This window comes from Astatotilapia calliptera, chromosome 3 (assembly GCF_964374335.1).
Source record: "Astatotilapia calliptera chromosome 3, fAstCal68.1, whole genome shotgun sequence".
In the NCBI taxonomy this organism is placed as follows: Eukaryota; Metazoa; Chordata; class Actinopteri; order Cichliformes; family Cichlidae; genus Astatotilapia; species Astatotilapia calliptera.
Genome location: NC_137424.1, coordinates 65,903,082 through 65,909,451, shown reverse-complemented (window position 1 = coordinate 65,909,451; position 6,370 = coordinate 65,903,082).

Sequence of the window (6,370 nt, the reverse complement as noted above, 5' to 3'; positions counted from 1 at the left end):
TGGTTGTTCTACGTGAAAATATGAGGAAGTAGTTAAGTTTCAGAAACAAGCAAATTTTAGCAGAATTGCAGAAGTTTCCCATTCATTTCAATGGGACAAATTAAGCTTAATATTTTAAAAAGTATAATAGTGAAAAATACCAAAAGACATAGCAGGAATTAGCAGAAATAGCAGAATATTTTAAAATTTGAACGGTGAAAATCGGCTGAAAATTGTGGAAGTAGTTAAGTGCCAAAAAGTGTACGGAAGTCCCAAGAGGAACTCAATAGTGTGGATGCTTAAAGCATCCACACAATAAAGAAGAAAGAGAAACAGGATCTCAATAGTGTGGATGCCTATTAAGGCATCCACACAATGAAGTGCATTGAGGCACTTGACCAGCTTGAAACCTATCATTCTAGAATGACACATTGCTGAGATATAGAGCACACCTATAATAACAACCAATAAGCAAAACCCTGTAGACAACAGCTAAAACTACAGGATTGAGAAGCTGAATTAAATATGTAGACACTGCTAAGCTGATGAGCATGTTACACATTTTCTTTTCTTTTCTTTTTATTTATTTGTTTCTTTTAGAGCAGAAGCTGCATGCTATTAAAAGCCAACATATGCAGACTTCTGCCTTGTTCGGGTGGCAGCATTTTTTCTTTTTTCTTTTGTGTCCTGACACGTGTATGTTTTTTGTTTTTGTTTGATTATTTTGTTGGTTTTGGAAACAAATTTAAACGAACTTGTGACAATACTTGAGAATCACAGTGACACATAGTGATTAGGCATATGATTGAAAAATGCCTAGGTTTAGAGCTGTGAGCTATGAGCTGTGAACAATGCAAAGTTTAAATATATATATATATATATGTATAAATGGGAAACAACCCTAACTTCAAAGTTTGAAATGTGTGAGATGCATGAATTGTTTGAAAAACTAGAATTATCTAAAAATGCCTTGAGTGAAAATGTAGTGTTGCATCTATAGAGAAGAGAAAAAAAAATGAAGCATTCTGTAACTTAAAAATAAGGCTGACGTGTTGACAATAGACTAAAACACTCATTTGCAGGTGGCTATCAGGAACAGAGAGGCAAGCAAGGTCAGAGTTTTCCCCTAACACTCTTTGTCTGATCCCTTACCCAGGACCAGTTTCTAAAGTTGATTAGCAATCCGGTTGTTCAGTGATGACGCGACGAATCCTACTTCCGGGTCTAAAGTAGTCTGCGTTTAATATGGCTTTTGTGTTGTTAACATGTTTAATGTTATGTATTTTCTTCTATTTGATCTCAAAAAGCTCCTAAAACAGTCAGTGATCACTGTTGACCTCCCTCGGCTTTTATTATCGCTAACCATTTATTTAAGCTCAGTTTTTAAAACCTTAGGATGTAACTACAGCCCAGCCCATGCAGCAGTATATGAATGACTAACCTCGTATTGTGGATGGATTATCTCAGTTGTTCTCCTGGCTGAAGTTTGGTCCTTTTACAGCATCCTGCCATGCGATTACATTTGTTCCTGACCACCGACAACACTCACGGTAACTTTTATCGAGTGGAAAAAAAGTTAGCTTGTTTATATTATGCTAACATAGCTGTGTCGCTAGCGGTCACGTAGCACATCATTATATACCTGCTAGCCCAACTTCAGTAACCCTACAAACGTCACTGCTGTTTAGTTTTCTGTCTTCATTTATGCTGGAAGTGATAACAGAGCTGTACGTTTTAATTTGTTTCCAAAACCCCGCAGTCAGGACATGCTATATTGTATTTAGATAGAAGCTAGCGAGCTAACTCCCTGCTAACTTCTAACTCCGTTAAATGTCATAAATTCCGTTTTCATGGATGCCTGGATGTTAAACTCAATTGTTACACCTGGTAGAGCAGAATGCTGATCATTTTATTAAAGATGAAAGACTTTAGATAGTTTTTCAACTCTCAGTAATGCCATAGTGATCGTTTGATATATGGACCTGCAGCGGAGTTTTAGACCCAGACACGGCTAGTGACGTCAGACTGAACAACCGGATAATCAGCTATATCAATAGCTTGATTTCAGTTTTCAGTACTGTAATTAACAACTCCAATAAAAGGTCTAGGAGCTCACACATTTATCTAACCCTATCCTTAAACTGCTATAAACTCACACCATCCTCTTCAATCAGGCTCCTAGTTAATAAGACAAATAAATATACCATGATGCTGTGAATATGAGCATTCAGTGTAATGTAGAGGGGGAGTTGTTTGGCACTCATTTTAAATTGGCTCCGGACCCATACCAGACCTCCGACGGGACACCTCAGGGACGTCATGGAATGGCTTCTCTAAGTCCACAAAATGCAAACCAACTTTTTGGGTACGCTCACTTGAATATGCTTGAGATAATAAAAAAAACTTCTCGAGGGTTCTGGCTAGGACAAAACTGTATTGTTCCTCCTGAATTCCAAGTTTATATATCAAATCATCTCTGTTCTCTAGTACCCAGACTTGTGGTCCCCCAGTAGATGGAGCACATTCTGTTGTCCTCCTTTTTAAAGATGGAAACCACCACCCTCGATCTCCATATGATGTTGGAGTGGTGTGTCAACCACGAAAGCTCTAGAATATGCAGAGCCTTAAGGAACTTAAGATGAATCTCATCTATCCCAAGGCCCTGCCACTAAGGAGTTGTTCAATTACTCATATATCACAGTTGATGCCAACAGCACCCCACCTGTACTATACAGTGTGTGAGTAGAATACTGCTTTCCCCTCTTGAGTTGCCTGACACTTTGTCAGAAGTGTTCTACAACTGGCCGAAAGTCTTGTTCCATGTCTTCACCAAACTCCTCCAACATCCGAGTATTTTTCACAAGCTGCTGTCAGAGCCAAACTCTGCTTGGCCTGCTGGTACGTGTTGGCTGCCTCCACTGTACCACAGGGTATCCAAGTCCTATAATACTCCTCCCCTCTTTACCTCTGATGTCCACCACTCAGTCACATTCCCTCAGATGAGCAGGACAAGAGCCTTTATCCTAATGTAATCGATCCCTTAATTGATTAACTTAGGGACATGGATATTCTAGGTACTTTCAATGAGGAGAAGAGGAACAAGAAAACTAGAACACTTCCTTATGCTGTCTTGTAGAGAACACTCTATGGCATTTATTACAACACAACACATAACAGTCTCATCAGCAACTTCAATAATATGCAGAATGTTAACAACAATTATGAGACAAAAACCCAATATAATCCCCCTTCAATCAGTCAGTTCAGTTCCCATATTAGTCCATTTGTGTCTCTTGTCACAGTTCTACCTCCACCAACCACTCTGGTTTGGTGAGGAAAGGGAAAAAAGTAAAATATGGTGTCGAAGTAAAAAAAAGAATAATAATAAAATAAATTCAGAGCTCTGAGAAAAACTTTGTCAATCTACCCGGGTAGTGTGTGTGTGTGTGTGAATAAGCCCAGTGCTTATCTGCAAAGATGAGTAAAATCCTCGTTCGCCGTCCTGGGTGGAGCGATAAGTCTCTGGAAAAAGCCCCACTGGATTCGCCTTCCAATCGCCGATTGAGTATCCAGCAACTGTCTCTCGCACTATGTCTCAACACAGTAAAAAACAACTGGGGAAAAAAAAAGGGATGCGTGGTAAGCAAATCCTAATAGTCTATAACTATAAAAACCTTAACACTTAGAAGAAAAGGTTTTTATTCTCTTCGGTACTCCATGCGCTCTGTGTGTTCTTCTTCTAGCTTGCTGGCTATCTGCTCCGCTGCAGCTCTTCTTCTTGCCGCATAACGCAGCGCAGGAAACTATAGCGCCATCACTGCCCCCTGTTGGATAGAATTAGTACTGCATACATTAAACATTAAATCACCGGCTTGAACAGCAGTGGATAACCTTGAGAGGGTTACATTCTCCCCCCCTTAAGCCGCATGCATCCTTGCATGTGAAACTTTACACTGTTTCAGCAGTCCCGGGCATTAGTTGATCTATGCTGGGTACACTGTCGAGGGTGAAAACTTGGGTGAAAGCTTGGTCTAACCCAGAGAAAATGGAGTGCATGACTGTCACCAAAGGATTTCCCAACGTTGGATAAGTTAGCTTCTTTGGAGCTGATCTCTCCCTTGATGACCTCCTTAGTCCCACACCCTCTTCAAGATTAGGGACATCTTTAGAGAGATTTGGTTCTCCTTTTCTTTCTTCCTCCACAACTTTCATTTTGTTGCTCACTTCTGTAATCAACGTACGACTATCACCCAAACTGCGTGAGAGATCTTTAGATTGGCTGTCTTCAGCTGAACTGATCTCATGCAGCGGTGACCCCTGAACCTGGTCCTTCTCATCGTCTCCGTTCTGGGTTGTCACTGGCTGTAATTCGTGAGCATCTGGATTTAGAGTAGAGAGCTCTGGACTCAACTCAGATTCAACTGTGTGAAGCTGATCTATCTGTCCCAAGATGTCTTCTGTAGCTGACTTTTCGTGGACTTTTATTCCAGCCAGTCTGTCTGTGACTGCAATCTGGTCGGCTTCTTGGAGTCCATCTTGCAATGCACTGGGCTCGTTACAGGGTAGAGAATGAAGAGAGTAATACTCAACTTCATCTTCAGTGCTCTCCTCATTGCTGGTTTCTGAAGAATCGGTCTCAAATGTGTCAACTGGTGGTGAGTTTGTAGGTTTAGACCGTGACACTGTTACTTTGGGTGCTGTCTCTTCAACAGTGGGTGGGAGAAACCCACAAGGTAAGAGCAGATCTCTGTGTAGCACTCTTTCAGGCCTGTCTGTTCCTTCAGGCACCACCACAAAAACAGGCGAGTCCTGAATCTGTCTGATCACAGTGAACACGGTTCGGCTCCACCGAGCAGCAATTTTGTGCTTTCCCCTGATGGCAACATTCCTTAAAAGGACTCTATCTCCCTTGGCAAGGGTGGATTCCCGCACTTTACTATCAAACCTCTGTTTGTTCCGGAAAGCACTCTTTTGACTGTGCTCAATGGCTAACTGGTAGCTTTCTGAGAGACTCTCTCTCAACTTTTTGATATATTCAGAGTGAGAGAGGCTGCTGGATCTTTCAGGGCATAGGCCAAATGCTATGTCGATTGGGAGCCTCGGTTGTCTGCCAAACATCAACTGGTAGGGAGTGAAACCTGTGGTATCATTCCTTGTGCAGTTGTACGCATGTACTAAAGGCTGCACAAAATCTCTCCACCGAACTTTATCTTCTTCCTCCAGCGTCCCTAGCATTTGAAGAAGGGTTCTATTGAACCGCTCAACAGGATTGCCGCGGGGATGGTAGGGCGTGGTCCTCGTCTTTTTTATCCCAAGCAGCGAGCAAAGATCTTTGATCAAGGCAGACTCAAAATCACGACCCTGGTCGCTGTGCAACCTCTCAGGAAATCCATAATGGATTAAAAAATTGCTCCACAAGGCCTTTGCCACAGTCTTTGCTTTTTGATCAGAAGTCGGAACTGCAACTGCGTATTTAGTGAAATGGTCTGTTATGACCAAGATGTTTTTAGTCCCTCTCTCATCTGGTTCCAATGTAAGGTAGTCCATACAGACCAACTGCAAGGGACGATTAGTTTTTATGTTTACCAAAGGAGCACTCCTTTCAACTTGTGCCTTTCTTCTGAGACACCTTTCACATGTCCTGACCTTGTCATTTACATCGATGGTCATGCGGGGCCAATAGAACCGAGCTCGGACTAAGTCCAGAGTCCTATCAACACCCAGATGGCCCACAGCATTGTGGAGCTGGTCAAGGGCAACTTCTCTGTAACTTTGCGGAAGAATGAGCTGATACATGGGTTCCCCTTGAATGATGCGTTTTCGGTATAAGACCTCATCCATTACAACTAACTGATCCATTATTCTTGTCATTAACTGAACTTCTCTGTCTTCGTGCCGTCTTGCCTTGTAGGAGAGACGTTTTCCGGCAAGTACAAGAGTCATTACTCTGCTGACGACTGGATCTGATTTCTGCTCACGTGCCCAATCGGGAAGAGACATTTGCGGCAGGGGGCATGACCCAGCTACATCAGTTTGACAGAAATCTGCTGGTATTGCAGAGGTTCCAATAGCCAAACATTCTACTCATGCAGGCGATGGCACCGCTGCCTCCTCCTCGAGAGTTGAAGAACACTGATGTCTCTCGCATACTGCCTTTACTGCCTCAGTTGGAAAATCGGGCCCTTTGTTGCGGTGTAAGAGCTGTGCAATAAAGCTTTCAATGCGATTTTCCTCATCAGTAGGACTCTGATCAGAGGCATCACAGTCATGTGGATGCGGACGTCTGGAAAGCCCGTCAGCATCTTGGTTGTTCTTCCCAGCTCTATACTGGATGTCAAAATCAAAACTGGAAAGAGCTGCCAACCAACGATGACCTACTGCGTCCAACTTC